The following is a 17380-nucleotide window of genomic DNA, read 5'->3' as shown; positions in this document are numbered from 1 at the left end:
TTTTTTTTTTTTTTTTTTTGAGACAGAGTCTCTCTGTCGCCCAGGCTAGAGTGCAGTGGTGCGATCTCGGCTCACTGCAACCTCCGCCTCCCAGGTTCAAGCGATTCTCCTGCCTCAGCCTCCCGAGTAGCTGCGATTACAGGCGTGCAGCACCACACCTGGCTAATTTTTGTATTTGTAGTAGAGACGGGGTTTCCCCATGTTGGTGAGGCTGGTCTTGAAATCCTGTCCTCGTGATTCGCCCGCCTTGACCTCCAAAAGTACTGGGATTACAGATGTGAGCCACTGCACCTAGCCTGTGAATGTCTCTTTAACAATTGCAGCAACAGGCTGGGTGGGTGGCTCATGCCTGTAATCCCAACACTGGGAGTCTGAGGCAGACAGATCACCTGAGGTCAAGAGTTTTGAGACCAGTCTGGCCAACATGGCAAAACCCCATCTCTACTAAAAAAAAAAAAACCCACAAAAATTAGCTGGGTATGGTGGCACATGCCTGTAATTCCAGCTGCTTGGGAGGATGAGGCAAGAGAATCACTTGAACCAGGGAGGAAGAGGTTGCAGTGAGCCAAGATAGCGCCACTGCACCCCAGCCTAGGTGACAAGAGTGAAACTCTGTCTCAAAAAAAAAAATTGCAGCAACAGCTGAAACATTAGAAAGGCTTCATGTTAGGAGTAAACCCCACCCCTACAGTAAGACTACTCTAGATCTGCCTTATCAAAGCCTAAAGTCAAGCCTTGCCAAGTTTAGCAGAGGAAACAGAATATGGAGCTTGAGTACTGCCAACGTAGGGCTTGCAAATCTCCTTAGGCTTTCCATAGATGTGAGCTAACAAAGTGTAAATAATCTCAGCACTTTGGGAGGCCGAGGTGGGTGGATCACAGTGGTCAGGAGTTTGAGACCAGCCAGGCCAACATGGCGAAACCCTGTCTCTACTAAAAATACAAAAATTAGCCAAGAATGGCAGCAGGTGCCTATAATCCCAGCTACTCAGGAGGCTGAAGCAGGAGAATTGCTTGAACCCAGGAGGCGGGGGTTGCAGTGAGCCAAGATTGCGCCATTGCACTCCAGCCTAGGCAATAAAAGCAAAACTCCGTCTCAAATAAATAAATAAATAGATAAATACAAGCATCTACAAGTTTAGGTGACCACTCAGTAACTGAAGTGCCTGCTAAAACAAGAATCATAACTTTTCAGGGAAGATAACAGAATCTAGAGTCTCTAAAACATATTATTCATGATGTCCAGTGTTCCCGAAAAAATGACCTACAAAGATATGAGAAAATGTGATCCATAGTTTTAAAAAATTGGGATGGACTTTGTTATTCTTATTTTTGTTTTGTTTTGGAGATAAAGTCTTGCTCTGTCACCCAGGCTGGAGTGCAGTGGCACCATCTCGGTTCACTGCAACCTCCACCTCCTGGATTCAAACAATTCACGTGCCTCAGCGTCCTGAGTAGCTGGGACTACAGGTACACACCACCACAACCAGCTAATTTTTTTGTATTTTAGTAGAGACAGAGTTTCACCATGTTGCCTCGGCTGGTCTTGAACTCCTGAGCTTAGGCAATCCACCAGTCTCAGCCTCCTAAAGTGATAGGACTACAAGTGTGAGCCACTGCATATAGCACTTATTGTAATGCATCTATTATAACTATGTTTAAAGAATTAAATGAAAATATGTTAATGAAAGAATAGATAGGGAATCTCAGCACAGACATGGAAATTATAAAAATTCTAGCCGGGCGCGGTGGCTCAAACCTGTAATCCCAGCACTGTGGGAGGCCGAGGCGGGTGGATCACGAGGTCAAGAGATCGAGACCATCCTGGTCAACATGGTGAAACCCCGTCTCTACTAAAAATACAAAAAATTAGCTGGGCATGGTGGCGTGTGCCTGTAATCCCAGCGACTCAGGAGGCTGGGGCAGGAGAATTGCCTGAACCCGGGAGGCGGAGGTTGCGGTGAGCCGAGATCGCGCCATTGCACTCCAGCCTGGGTAACAAGAGCGAGACTCCGTCTCAAAAAAAAAAAAAAAAAAATTAATGTTTGGGCCTTAAGATGCTATCCATCCCACTCTCTAACACAGGATTCCATCATGGCAGAACAATGATCATTCTTTAAACTACATATTGAATACCTAATATGTGTACAGAACTGTTTGGAGTACTGGGGATATAGCCATGACAAAAATCCCTGCTTTCATGGAACTTATATATTAGAGGAAGAGACAAATCATTTTCTATACTTATTATATGCCTGGTAGTGATAAATGCTGAGAAAAAGAAGCCAGAATAAAGTGAATAGTGGGCAGGGCATGGTGGCTCATGCCTGTAATCCCAGCACTTTGGGAGGCCAAGGCAGGTGCATCACTTGAGGTCAGAAGTTGGAGACCAGCCTGGCCAACATGGTGAAACCCCATCTCTACTAAAAATACAAAAACAGCAGGACGTGGTGGCACATGCCTATAGTCCCAGCTACTCAGGAAGCTGAGGCAGGAGAATCACTTGAACCCTGGAGGCAGAGGTTGAAGTGAGCCGAGATCATGCCAGTGCACTCCAGTCTGGGCAAAAGAGTGAGACTCAGCCTCAAAAAACAAAAACAAACAAAAAATAAAATGGATAGTGATGGAGGGGTGCTATTTTAGATAGATGGATCAGGGAAGGCCTTTCTGAAGAGGTGGTGTTAAAACATGCAATGTGGCCGGGCGCGGTGGCTCAAGCCTGTAATCCCAGCACTTTGGGAGGCCGAGGCGGGTGGATCACGAGGTCAAGAGATCGAGACCATCCTGGTCAACATGGTGAAACCCCGTCTCTACTAAAAATACAAAACATTAGCTGGGCATGGTGGTGTGTGCCTGTAATCCCAGCTACTCAGGAGGCTGAGGCAGGAGAATTGCCTGAACCCAGGAGGCGGAGGTTGCGGTGAGCCGAGATCGCGCCATTGCACTCCAGCCTGGGTAACAAGAGCGAAACTCTGTCTCAAAAAAAAAAAAAAATAGAGTAGAAAATAGAGTTCCCACATACCCTCCCTTCTCACACACACACATACACACACACACACACACACACACACACACACACAGAACCCTTTAAGTACCATCAACATTCTGAACTAGCGTAGAACATTACAGCCAATGAGCCAGCATTGATACATCATGATTAACCAAAGTCCATGGTTCCCATGAGGATTCATTCTTTGAATTACATTCTCTAGGTTCGGACAAATGTATAATGATATGTATCCACCATTCTAGTATCATGTAGAATATTTTCATTGCCCTAACAATCCCCTGTGTTTCACCTATTACTCCTTTGTGATCTGTAAATCCCTGACCACCACTGACTTTTTTTTTTTTTTTAAACTATCTCTATAGTTTTGTCTTTTCCAGAATGTCACATAGTAGGAATCACACCATACACAGCCTTTTCCGATTGGGTTTTTTTAGTCAGTAATATACACTTAATATTCCCCCATGTCTTTTCATGGGTTGATAACTCATATCTTTTTAGCTAAATAATATTCCATTGTATGAATGTACCAGTTTATTTAACTATTAACTTACTGAAGGACACTTTGGTTCCTCCAAGTTTTGGTAATTATGAAAAAAGCTGCTATAAACATTTGTGTGCAGGTTTTTATGTGGACCTGTTTTCAACTCATTTGGGTAAATACCAAGTAGCAATTTTTTATATACATAAAATTTACTGATATATATTTATATTAAAGCATATCATTCAGTGGCATTAAATACATTCACAATGTTGTGCAACCATCGCAGCTATCTAGTTCCAGAACTTTTCAGGTACCCAAATGTTTAAACTTTCCCCTTAATGGGAACCCTGTACCCATTAAGCAGTAAAGTATTTAAAAATTTTTTTTTGTTTTGTTTTTGTTTTTTTTTGTTTTTTTGAGACGGAGTTTCACTCTTGTTACCCAGGCTGGAGTGCAATGGCACAATCTCGGCTCACCGCAACCTCCGCCTCCTGGGTTCAGGCAATTCTCCTGCCTCAGCCTCCTGAGTAGCTGGGATTACAGGCACGTGCCACCATGCCCAGCTAATTTTTTGTATTTTTAGTAGAGACGGGGTTTCACCATGTTGACCAGGATGGTCTCGATCTCTTGACCTCGTGATCCACCCGCCTCGGCCTCCCAAAGTGCTGGGATTACAGGCTTGAGCCACCGCGCCCGGCTAGCATTTTTAAATTTAATTAAAACGGAATTGAAAATGAAGTTCCTTAGTCACACTTGGCAAATGTAGGCAGAGAAAACAACAAATCTAGAGCCTTTGATGGAGGAATGCATTTTTTTCAAAGAACAGTTAGTAGGCCAGTATGACTGGAGAATACAGAGCAAGAAGTCAGGAAAGTGGTCACTGAAAAAGAGATAGCTAATAAAGGGACCTCCATGTCATAGTGAAGAGTTTAAGAATGATGGAAAATTTGCCAAAAAATTTTTTTGTTTGTTTGAGACAAAGTCTTGCTCTGTAGCCCAGGTTGGAGTGCAATGGCATGATCTCGGCTCACTGCAACATCTGCCTCCTGGGTTCTGGTGACTCTCCTGCCTCAGCCTTCCGAGTAGCTGGGATTACAGGAGCCCACCACTTTGCCTGGGTAATTTTTGTAGTTTTACTAGAGGTGAGGCCATGCCCGGCCAGATTTTTTTTTAAATGATAACTGGCTGGCTAGGCATGGTGGCTCATGCCTGTAATCCCAGCACTTTGGGAGGCTGAGGTGGGCAGCTCACTTGAGGCCAGGAGTTCGAGACCAGGCTGGCCAACATTAACGAAACCCGACTCTACTAAAAAATACAAAAATTAGGCCAGGAGTGGGGGCTCACATCTGTAATCTCAGCACTTTGGGAGGCCGAGGCGGGTACCACCTGAGGTCAGGAATTCAAGACCAGCGTGGCCAACATGGTGAAACCCCGTCTCTACTAAAAATACAAAAAAATTAGCTGGGCGTGGTGGTGCATGCCTGTAGTTTGGGAGGCTGAGGCAAGAGAATTGCTTGAAGCCAGGAGGCGGAGACTGCAGTGAGCTGAGATCTCGCCACTGCACTACAGCCTGGGCGGCAGTGTGAGACTCCATCTCAAGAAAAAACAAAAACAAAAATTAGCTGGGTGTGGTGGCAGGCGCCTGTAATCCCATCTACTCAGGAGACTGAGGCAAGAGAATCTTGAACCGAGGAGGCGGAGGTTGCAGTGAGCTAAAATCTTGCCATTGCATTCCAGCCTAGGCGACAAGAGCAAGACTCCACCTTAAAAAAAAATACAAAAATTAGTCAGGTGTGGTGGTGCACACCTGTAATCCCAGCTACTTGAGAGGCTGAGGCAGGTGAATCACTTGAACCGGGAGGTGGAGGTTGCAATGAGCTGAGGTTGTGCTACTGCACTCCAGCCTGGGATACAGAGCAAGATTCTGTTTCAAAACAAAAACAAAAACAAAACTGGCTGCTGTGCTGAAAAGACTGAAGGGGTTCCAGAGTGAAACTGGAAGACTTTAAAGGCTGTTACAGCATTCCAAGTTAAAGACGATGGTTCTTCAACTAGGGAAGCAGTTGAGGTGATGAGAAATGTTTAGATTCAAAATGTATTTTGAAAGTTTATTGTACTTTAAAATTGGCCATTGGGTGTGACAAATAAAAACTGCATTCGATAGAGAATACTGAAAAAGGTGCAGATTTGAGAGAAAATTAGAAGTTTAGTTTTGAACATATTTTCAGATGACCACTGCCATCACGTAATTGCAACAGTAGAGCAAAATAACAGTTCTGATATTTTTTTATTATTAATTTTTTTTGAGACAGTCTCCCTCTGTCGCCCAGGCTGCAGTGGTGCGATCTCCGCTCACTGCAACCTCCAAGTCCCAGGTTCAAGTGATTCTTCTGCCTCAGCCTCCTGAGTATCTGTGACTATAGGCACATGTCACCACGCCCGTCTATTTTTTATTTATTTGGTAGAAATGGGGTTTCACCATGTTAGTCAGGCTCGTCTCGAAATCCTGACCTCATGATCTACCCACCTTGGCCTCCCAAAGTGCTGGGATTACAGCTGTGAGCCACCTCGCCCAGCCTATGTTCCTTTTTTTTTTTTTTTTTTTGAGATGGAGTTTCTCTCTGTTGTCCATGCTGGAGTGCAGTGGCATGATCTCCACCCACTGCAACCTCTGCATCCCAGGTTCAAGCGAGTCTCCTGCCTCAGACTCCTGAGTAGCTGAGATTACAGGTGCATGCCACCACACCCGGCTAATTTTGTATTTTTAAGAGAGATGAGGTTTCACCATGTTGACCAGTCTGGTCTCAATTCCTGACCTCTGGTGATCTGCCCTCCTCAGCCTCCCAAAGTGCTGGGATTACAGGCATGAGCCACCGCACTTGACCCTATTACATTACTCAATGAACACTATTTCATTAGTGTCTTCATATAGCAGTAGTTTTGAATAGTTTAAAAAGCATTCAAGCTGGTTGTGATGGCACGTTCCTGTAGTTCCAGCTACTGAAGAGGTTGAGGTGAGAGGATCACTTGAGCCCAGGAGTTTGAGTCCAGCCTGGGCCGTCTGGCCAATATAGCTTGACTCCACCTCTTAAAAAGCATGCAAAGATACCTCCTACTAGGTTTTTGCATTTATTACATTTTTTTTTTTCCTGTGGCCACTGCTTTACATCTAAAAATTCTTCATCCTTTTTTTTTTGAGATAGAGTCTCGCTTTGTCACCCAGGCTGGAATGCAGTGACATGATCTCGGCTCACTGCAACCTACACCACCCGGGTTCAAGCGAGTAGCTGGGATTACAGGCATGCGCCACCACGCCCGGCTAATTTTGTATTTTCAGTAGAAACGGAATTTCAACATATTGACCAGGCTGGTCTCGAACTCCTGACCTGGTGATCCGCCCGCCTCGGCCTCCCAAAGGGCTGGGATTACAGGCTTGAGCCACTGCGCCCGGCAAAGATCCGAGTATTCAACGTGCAGAATTACTGCCAACATAGGATTGAGTTGAAGGACATGAATATTTATGACTGATCCAAAAGCGACTGCTACGCCCTCTAGACAATGAAATGGAAAGGGAACCTTCGGGGGCCACCGAGATCCCAGTAAAGGCGCCAGATTCGCTTTCTCCCGGCCTCGGGTAACGCTCCCTACAAACTACCTCCTCCAGCGCGCCAAGTCGTTAGTCCCGCCTTATATCCTCGGCTCCACCCACCCGGCGCGCCCACAGTCACTAAACCCTAGCCGCCAGGGTGCGCGACGCATTCGTAAGCCCCGCCTCCGGGGCAAGGGCGCGCTCCCCCTCCCAACTCGGCCCAGCAGTTCCGTTAATAGCGGGAGGAAAAACCGTCCTTCGGGTCCCCGCCTCTCCACTCCTAACGCTTTACTCCCTACTCCCCCTGCGACCACTAAACAGCCGGCTACGGAGGCCCCTAACGTACAAATATCCCCCAGGCCCTTCCGTGTCCTAACAGGTTTTGTCCTTTCTTACTCTACCCAGTCCTATGGCCTTGTGTTCAATATTTCTCTGGGATTCAGACTAGAGAGTGTCCTCTGGCGTAAGAAACTTCAACGCTCTTCACGGAAGTAAAAGTGTTTTTTTGGTTGTTGTTGCCGTTGTGGCCACCCGCATTCCTTCCCTCCCACCTCGCGGAATTGTGGCGGGAGGGGGAGGGGGAAGTCAGGGCGCCTGCGCGGAGAGGCCGCTTTCCATCCGGGTCTCTGTCCGTGCGGTGCAGCAGGTCGGTAGGCGGGAAATGGCGACTGGCTGAAGGAGCTGGTTCTGTTGCTGCTGCTGCGGGGGTAAGCGGGAAAGACACCACACATTGCGCAGTCGAGACCATCGCTGGAGCCTGAGGACACTTCTCTGTCGTCACAGTTAGGTAATCCCCTTCGTCTAGACGCTGCCGCTACTCCCAATCTTAGTCCTCCTCCTCTTCCAGCGCCGTCTGCCGGGATCTCCTCCCCTTCTAAACCCGGTCCTCCAGCGGCTCTGGCGCCTTGGTAGGCATGCACTCTTGGCGCCTCGTACGTCCACTGTGGGGAGCCGCTCCTCTCTGGACTTTCCCCTGGGAACGGAAAGGGAGCTCGCTTCCCGCCAGCTTCACCTCCTAGGCTGCGGCCTGCGTTGTGATTTCTGGGGTTAGATTTCACTCTGCTACCCACCCCCACTCCGAGCTCACGTTCCTGGTCCCCAACCTCTGGGTAATTAAGTTAGAACTTTAGCTTTTCTAAGCTTTTTGGTCCACCTGATGTTTTCGGCATTTCATTCTTTGGAGTAGGGTGCTTTTAGGGGGGCGTTGCTCTATCCCAGTTCTTATAAACACCTTTTCAAAATCTGGAAGAAGCGATTTGCCTAAATTTTGTTTATCTTTTGTACTGTTAAAATGTCGAGATGACATTGTTACTTTTTCAAATTGGGAGTGCTAGGAAGGAACAGCCCATGTGGAAGGCCTCTGGTTTCTACGGTGGTCAATTAAAGGGTAAATCTTACTATCCTTAATATTCCCTGTTTTCTTTGGGTTTTAAATGCCTGTATGAGTTTACTTTTGCATTCTTGACCAGAATTCTGTGGTAAATAATTGCATAAGTAAATCTTGTTTATTTACTTTTCACCCTAGTGGTGGCTGGATGTGTGAATGATGTTAAACAACAGAGTACCTTAGGGAAACCTAGAGATACAGCTCGTAAACTTATCTGAGATCCGGAAATGAAACGTGCTCAGTAGATGTTCCTCTGAGGCAGGGATTTATCTTTTTAATGCTGGTAACGCAGTACCGAGATTAATTTCTCACGTGGGTTTACAAATTAGTGACTTGAAATGATGGATTTGTCTGTAATTTTTAGATTGTAGATTGCTTTATTTTGTCTCCCCGTTATTTGCTAAGTTTTGTGGACCATTTGTTATTCTTAGAAAAGGAAAATGACATGTTAAAGCGGGTTTTACTGTTTTTCTTTACTTTTTCTTTTGCCTTTTTTTTTTTTTTTTTTAATTACATTGCAGACCAGTTGTTCATAAAGAGAAGTAATAAGGAGGTTGTTGGTGTTTTCAAAATTCTTTAATCATGCTGAATTTGGGATCTTTGTAGTTTTTTTGTTTTGTTTTTACTAATCAAATTAAAATTTTAAAAACTGTTCACATTGCATATCAGTTGATATTTGTAACTCAAGTTTTCAGCTCTGGATAGGTCCAATTTAGAGAATTTCACTATTGCTCTAAAGATACTTTGGTTAATTTTCAATAATAAACTGGAACACACAAGCATTATTATAGTCTTCATTTGGTAGACTTTGTCCAAGGTCATAAAGAAAGTCAAGGCAAAACGTAGCTCTCATGTGAAGGAGTTTTTTTAGGATTGAGTTGAACTTCATACTTTCCTAGAGCCAATAGAACAGTGGAGGTGCAGGCATGTTAACTACTTGCTGAACCAGTTTATTTTAAAAATGGAGCCAAATGTGTAACTTAAAGGGATCTAAAATCATTGGTCTAGTATAAGCTTTGTCTGTATTTTAATGACCTTTTTGGGTAGTTATTAGCGTTAATGTTTTTATAAAATTTAGTGTACAGCTAGCTGAGTGAGCATTGTCGACTTTGTTTTCAAGAGTTTTCCCAAATTGTTTAGTACTACATGCATTCAGTACTTGCACTCTTTTAATGCTTTTCTCAGAGTTGAAAGAATGTAAAAGCTGTAAATGGTATAGTCCTTAACTTTTGTGGACTTGTAGCTATATAGAAAGTCTAAATAGGATTGCATAGGAATATCAGGATTTGTATGTTTCACAAGATTCCATTCTACATAGTGTCTCTTGTGCATTTAACTTGAGCTAGTAATGTACTGTTTTCCCACTGTTAAGAAATTAAGAATTGGGGAAGTCTTATCTTTCCCAGATTCATCTAGCTGATCTCAAGTTCGTGATTTCTGGTTAATTGGTTTTTCATGAGATTATTATATAACAGAGTCTGTCTAATTCTGGTTAAACAAACTTGAACCTGTTGTTCACAAAGGATGTACTAGATTCTGGATTTACAACTATAGGTTTTAATGTCAATTGAGTAAAATGGCATTAATTAATTTTTATTTTTTAGAGATAAGGTCTCTCTGTGGCCCAGGTTGGAGTGCATTGGTGGGATCATAGCTCACTGCAACCTTGAACTCTTGGGCCTATGCATTCCTCATGCCTCAGCCTCCCAAGTAGATGGGACATCAGGCACGTGCCACTATACCTGGCTAATTTTAAAATTTTTTTTGTAGAGATGAGATCTCGCTATGTGGCCCAGGCTGGTTTGCAACTCCTAGCTGCAAGCGGTCCTGCCTTGGCCTCCCAAAGTGCTGGGAAGATGGATGTGAGCCACCAAGCTGACTCCAAAATGGTATTAATTTATCCTAGTCATAGGGGTCTATGCTTTGGATTAATGAGATAATGAATAAAATGGTTTGCCAGAATTTTAAAAAAGCAATATCTAATTGTAATTTACCAAGTTGTGAAAGTATAACGTAGAAAGGACACTTTTAAGTCACAAATATCAAGTGTGCTGAGACGAGTTTATTTGTGGTGTGCTTTAAGTAGTTTTTTTGGTTAAAGGTAGGTTAAAAATGACCATTTTAAGTAAATTGGCCACAGGGGGTCGGTCATTTGCTGCTTTTTTTTTTTTTTTTTTTTTTTGAGGGAGTTTCCTTCTTGTTGCCCAGGTTAAAGTGCAATGGCGTGGTCTCGGCTCACTGCTACCTCTACCTCCCAGGTTCAAATGACTTTCCTGCCTCAGCTTCCCGAGTAGCTGGGACTACAGGTGTGTGCCATCACACCCGGCTAATTTTTTATTATTTTTTTTTGAGACAGAGTTTCACTCTTGTTGCCCAGGCTGGAGTGCGATGGCACAATCTTGACTCACTGCAGCCTCTGCCTCCTGGGTTCAAGCAATTCTCCTGCCTCAGCCTCCCAAGTAGCTGGGATTACAGGCATGTGCCACCACTCCCGGCTAATTTTGTATTTTTAGTATAGACAGGATTTCACCATGTTGGTCACACTGGTTTCAAACTCCCAACCTCGGGCGATCCGCCCACCTTGGCCTCCCAAAGTGCTGGGACTACAGGTGTGAGCCACAGTGCCCAGCCCACTTTTGTGTGTGTGTGTGTCTGTGTGTGTGTGAGAGAGAGAGAGAGAAAGAAGGAGAGAGAGAGAGATGGAGTCTCACTCTCGCCCAGGCTGGAGTGCAGTGGCACAATCTCAGCTCACTGCCTCCCAGGTACAAGTGATTCTCCTGCCTCAGCCTCCCAAGTAGCTGGGATTACAGGTGCCTGCTACCAAGCCTGGCTAATTTTTGTATTTTTAGTAGAGACGAGGTTTCACCCTGTTGACCAGGCTGGTCTTGAACTCCTGACCTCGTGATCTGCCTGCTTCGGCCTGCCAAAGTGCTGGGATTACAGGCATGAGCCACCGCACCCTCCCACTTTTTTTTTTTTTTTTTTTTTTTTATTATTAGTAGAGATGGAGGTCTCTCTGTGTTGCCCAGACTGGTCTCAAACTCCTAGTCTCAAGTGATTCTCCCTCCTTAACCTCCCAAAGTGCTGGACTTACAGGCATGAGCCATTGCACCCAGCGCATTTGCTACTTTGAAGAAAAGGAGACTTAACACATAGGGAACCTATGTTAAAACCATTTAATTGCAGCTTTAGATTTCACTTAGCATTTGCCAGGAAGCATATCTGAGCCAGACATAATATTCACTAGTGTTTGTATGACTACATTAATTTTTTAGTTTAAACTGTATTAAATTGTAATTGGACCTACATTAGAAATAGGTAGGTTAGGTAGTTGATTGTGTGGTAAAATTTGAGAATTGCCAATGCCTAACTTTATTTATATCTCTCCAGTGTTTTTGTAAATGTCCTGTTTAAAAATCACAAATTCTCTGGAAGAGAAACTTTTAAAATGGTCTTTTATTGACAGTATTAGCATAGATTGACTATGAAATGAGCTTACTGATACCACACACAGGATGAGGGTTCAGAGTTAAGGAGACATAGTAAAGGTTTTTTTTTTTTTTGAGACGGAGGAGTTTCGCTCCTGTTGCCTAGCCTGGAGTGCAGTGGTGTGACCTTGGCTCATTGCAACCTCAGCCTCCTGGGTTCAAGCCATTCTCCTGCCTCAGCCTCCCAAATAGCTGGGATTACAGGAGCCCGCCACCATGCCTGGTTAACTTTCTAATTTTTTTGGTAGAGAAGGGGTTTCACCATGTTGATCAGGTTGGTCTCAAACTCTTGACCTCAAATGATCCGTCTACCTTGGCCTCCCAAAGTGCTGGGATTACAGGCCCAGCCAGGAGAGTTAAGTTTTTATGCACTGGCTGTGATTAGAAGAGGTGTAGAGTATAGGAGCACTGTCTTGGAAAGACGACAGGTGTGGTGGGGACAGAATTATAGTGAGAAGTTTTGGTTGCTTGGAGTCCTTTGGGAACCTGGCAGTATGGAATGGTGAGACCAAGTATGGCCCCAAGAAGAACTGTAAGACCTTAAAGACAAATATTTTTTTTTTTTTTTTTTTTTTTGAGACGGAGTTTCGCTCTTGATACCCAGGCTGGAGTGCAATGGCGCGATCTCGGCTCACCGCAACCTCCGCCTCCTGGGTTCAGGCAATTCTCCTGCCTCAGCCTCCTGAGTAGCTGGGGTTACAGGCACACGCCACCATGCCCAGCTAATTTTTTGTAGTTTTAGTAGAGACGGGGTTTCACCATGTTGACCAGGATGGTCTCGATCTCTTGACCTTGTGATCCACCCGCCTCGGCCTCCCAAAGTGCTGGGATTACAGGCTTGAGCCACCGCGCCCGACCCAAAGACAAATATTTTAATGGAAGGTCACAGTAGGCCAGTTTACTACACTAGGGACTGTGTGTACTGTGACATTTATAGGTTCCTAGATTATTATTTTATTATTATTTTTTTGAGACAAAGTTTTGCTGTTTCGCCCAGGCTGGAGTGCAGTGGCATGATCTCAGCTCACTGCAACCTTCGCCTTCCAGTTTCATACAATTCTCCTGCCTCAGCCTCCCCAAGTAGCTGGGATTACAGATGCCCACCATCACTCCTGGCTACTTTTTGTATTTTTAGCAGAGATGAGGTTTCACCATGTTGGCCAGTCTGGTCTTGAACTCCTGACTTCGTAATCTGCCTGCCTCGGCCTCCCAAAGTGCTGGAATTACAAGCGTGAGCCATCTCGCCTGGCTATTATTTTTTTGAGGCAGAGTCTTGCGCTGTTGCCCAGGCAGGAGTGCAGTGGCACCGTCTCGGCTCACTGCAGCTTCTGCCTCCCAGGTTCAAGTGATTTTCCTGCTTCAGCCCCCTGAGTAGCTGGGATTACAGGTGCCTGCTACCATGCCTGGCTAATTTTTTGTATTTTTAGTAGTGACAGGATTTCACCATGTTGGCCAGGCTGGTATCGAACTTCTGAGCCCTCTACCCGCCTCAGTCTTCCAAACTGCTGGGATTACAGGCGTGAACCACCACGCCTGGCTGATTCCCATAATTAGATTGAAGAAAAAGGAGAAAGTCTAGATTAAACATGAATGATCAACATGGGGTTCTAGCATGAAAATGTGTTTGCTGATTTGATTAAAACAACACAATGGGCCAGGCTCGGTGGCTCATGATTGTAATCCCAGCACTTTGGAAGGCTGAAGCAGGCAGATCCCTTGAGTTTAGGAGTTTGAGACGAGCCTAGACAACATGGCAGAACCCTGTCTGTACCTAAAATACAGAGGTTAGCTGAGCATGGTGATTCACATCTCTAGTCCCAGCCACTAGGGAGGCTGAAATAAGGGAATTGCTTGAGCCCAGGAGGTTGAGGCTGCAGTGAGCCATGAGCATGCCATTGCACTCCAGCCCTCCAGCCTAAGTAGGATCTTGGCTCACTGCACCCTCTGCCTCCTGAGTTCAAGCAATTCTCCTGCCTCAGCCTCCCGAGTAGCTGGGATTACAGGCCATCACGCCTGGCTAATTTTTGTATTTTTAGTAGAAACAGGGTTTCACCACGTTGGCCAAGATGGTCTCAGTCTCTTGACCTTATGATCCGCCCGTCTCAGCCTCCCAAAGTGCTGGGATTACAGGCGTGAGTCACTGCCCCTGGCCTAAAAGTATGTTTTTTAATCCCAGCACTTTGGGAGACTGAGTCCAGTAGTTCAAGACCAGCCTGGCCAACATGGTGAAACCCACTCTCTCCAAAAAAAACAACCAAAATTAGCTAGATGTGGTGGTGCGGATACACGCCTGTAATCCCAGCTACTGAGGTGGCTGAAGCATGAGACTCGCTTGAGCTAGAAAGGCAGAGGTTGCTGTGAGCCAAGGTGAATGGTGCCACTGCACTTCAGCCTGGGTGACAGAGCGAGACTCCATCTTAAAAACAAAGGCTGGGCGTGGTGGCTCACGCCTGTAATCCAAGCACTTTGGAGGCCAAGGCGGGCGGATCACCTGAGGTCGGGAGTTCAAGACCAGCCTGACCAACATGATGAGACCCTGTCTTGAAAAAATAAATAAATAAAAATAGAAACAAAAAAATCCCATATGTTTATTAAAAGAAAAGTAAGGCCAGGCGAGGTGGCTCACACCTGTAATTCCTTGGGGAGACCAAGGAGGGTGGGTGGTTCAAGCCCATAAATTCGAGATTGGCCTGGGTAAAAACAGCAAAAACCCATCTCTACTAAAAATACTAAAATTAGCTGGATATGGTGGCACATACCTTTAGACTCAGCCCCTTGGGACCCTAAGGTAGGAGGATCACCTGAACTTTGGGAAGTGGAGGCTGCAGCAAGCCTTGATTGAGCCACTGGCACTGGCACTGGACAACAAAGTAGGACCCTTTGTTAAAAAAAAAAAAGGCGGGGTACAGTGGCTCAAGCCTGTAATCCCAGCACTTTAGCAGGCTGGGGCAGGCAGATCACCTGAGGTCAGGAGTTTGAGACCAGCCTGGCCAACATGGCAAAACCCCATCTCTACAAAAATAAAAAATAAAATATTAGCCAGGTTTGGTGGTGCACATGCATACCTGTAATCCCAGCTACTCAGGTGGCTGAGGCACGAGATTTGTTTGAGCCGGGGAGGCAGAGGTTGCAGTGAGCCGAGATGGCACCACTGTACTCCAGCCTGGGTGACAGAGTAAGATTCTGTCTCAAAAAAAAAAAAAAAAAAAAAAAAAAATCAACCCGGCACAGTGGCTTATGCCTATAATCCCAGCACTTTGGGAGGCCTAGGGGGGCGGATCACAAGGTGAAGAGATCGAGACCATCCTGGCCAACATGGTAAAAGCCCGTCTCTACTAAAAAACACAAAAATTATCTGGGTGTGGTGGTGCACACCTGTAGTCCCAGCTACTCGGGAGGCCGAGGAAGGAGAATTGCCTGAACCCAGGAGGCAGAGGTTGCAGTGAGCCAAGATTGCACCACTGCACTCCAGCCTGGCGACAGAGCGAGACTGTCTCAAAAAAAAAAAAAAACCATATATTTATTAAAAGAAAAGTAAGGCTGGGCGTGGTGGCTCGCATTTGTAATTCCAGCACTTTGGGAGGCTGAGGAGCGTGGATTGTCTGAGCCCAGGAGTTTAAGACTAGCTTGGGCAACACGGTGAAACCTATCTCTACTAAAAATACAAAAATTAGCTGGGTGTGGTGGCACACACCAGTAGACCTAGTCACTATGGGGCCAAGGCAGGAGGATCTCGTAAGCCTTGGGAGTTCGAGGCTGGACTGAACCCTGATTGGGCCCTGGCACTCCAGCCTGGGTGACAGAGTAGGACTCTGTGTCCAAAAAAAAAAAAAAAAAGTACAGTGGCTCATGCCTGTAATTCCAGCACTTTCGGAGGCTGAGGCAGGTGGATCACCTGAGGTCAGAAGTTTGAGACCAACCTGGCCAACATGGTGAAACCCTGTCTCTACAAAAAAATACAAAAAATTAACAGGGCATTGTGGTGGGCACCTGTAATCCCAGCTACTGGAGAGGCAGAGGCTGCAGTAAGCAGAGATCTCGATCGTGTCACTGCACTCCAACCTGAGCAACAAGAGTGAAACTATGTCTAAAAAAAAAAAAAAGAAAGAAAAAGAAAAAGTGTATTATACTTCTTTAAGAAAAATATCCAGTACACACAAATATCTTTATAGTTGAGAGAAAACTGATTATTTGCTTTAGTAATAATGCTTTCATCCTGATAACCCCAAATATGTATGATTTTCTTACTGAGTTGAAAATGATAACCTCTCATTGACCTTACAAGTACCTGCTTTGGCATATTTTGTTAAATTAAGATTATTATATACTTCAAGATACAAATTATTTGAAAAATACTCATAATCATTTCAAACTATCACCCATTTCCCCCTGTTTTAGGAATAATATACCCACCTTTTTTTTGGGGGGGGGTGGTAGCAAACAAGAGGACACTTTTTTTCGAGACGGAATCTCACTCTGTCACCTAGGCTGGAGTGCAGTGGCTTGATCTCGTCTCACTGCAGCCTCAGCCTCCCAAGTTTAAGCAATTCTCCTGCCTCAGACTCCCGAGTAGCTGGGATTATAGGCGTCCACTGCTATGCCCAGATAATTTTTTTGTGTGTTTGTGTTTGAATAGAGATGAGGTTTCACCATGTTGGCCAGGCTGGTCTCGAACTCCTGACCTCGTGATTTGCCTGTCTTGGCCTCCCAAAGTGCTGGCATTACAGGCGTGAGCTACTGTGTCCGGCCTTCAAGAGGACATTGTTATTAGAGAATTATGATTATATCTAATATTTGACCAGTAATTTTAGGTAAAAATTCACTTTTCATAAACTTTCTTGTCTTCTCTTTCCTGTAGCTTAGTAGTTTATCTCAATCATAATGATTCATTTTTGCTTTGTAGGTAGTAATAAGAATAGTGGGAAACTCTTCTCTTTTTTTTCCCCCCAGACAGAGTCACACTCTGTCACCCAGGCTGGAGTACAGTGGCACAGTCTTGGCTTACTGCTACCTCTATCTCCTGGGTTCAAGCAATTCTCTTGCCTCAGCTTCCTGAGTAGCTGAAATTACAGGTGTACACCACCATGCCTGGCTAATTTTTGTACTTTTAGTAGAGATGTGGCTTCACTATGTCGACCAGGCTGATCTCAAACTCCTGACCTCAAATGATCTTCCTACCTTTGCCTCCCAAACTGCTGGGGTTACAAGTGTAAGCCACTGCACTTGGCCTCAGTTTATTTTTAAATTTTTATTTATTTATTTTGGAGATCAGGTCTTGCTCTGTCACCTAGGCTGGAGTGCAGTGGTGCGTTCCTGGCTCACTGCAGTCTTGACTTCCTGGGCTCCAGCGATCCTCCCACTGCAACCTCCCCAGTAGCTGGGACCACAGACTGGCACCACCATGCCCAGCTAATTTTTGTATTTT

The 17380-nt window shown here is 45.1% G+C and overlaps 1 protein-coding gene across 3 annotated transcripts in view; it reads left to right on the top strand.

Moving 5' to 3' along the window:
- Nucleotides 1–7329: 7329 nt before the first annotated feature.
- The window catches only part of CTDSPL2 (CTD small phosphatase like 2), a 112039-nt gene continuing 101988 nt past the window's right edge, over nucleotides 7330–17380 (top strand). For 2 of the 3 annotated variants that reach the window (XM_032297625.1, XM_032297622.1), the window contains exon 1: nucleotides 7330–7867. The gene's annotated coding sequence lies outside the window, so the exon portion shown is untranslated. Of the gene's footprint in view, nucleotides 7868–7892; nucleotides 7989–17380 lie in introns of those variants that run through there. The other variant, XM_032297623.1, reaches the window with a different exon arrangement.

The sequence above is a fragment of the Sapajus apella genome, unplaced genomic scaffold (genome assembly GCF_009761245.1).
Source record: "Sapajus apella isolate SASKATOON/1434 unplaced genomic scaffold, GSC_monkey_1.0 scaffold37, whole genome shotgun sequence".
NCBI classification, from domain to species: Eukaryota; Metazoa; Chordata; class Mammalia; order Primates; family Cebidae; genus Sapajus; species Sapajus apella.
Note: the sequence above shows the minus strand (reverse complement) of the source record. Positions and strands in the feature narration are given on the sequence as shown.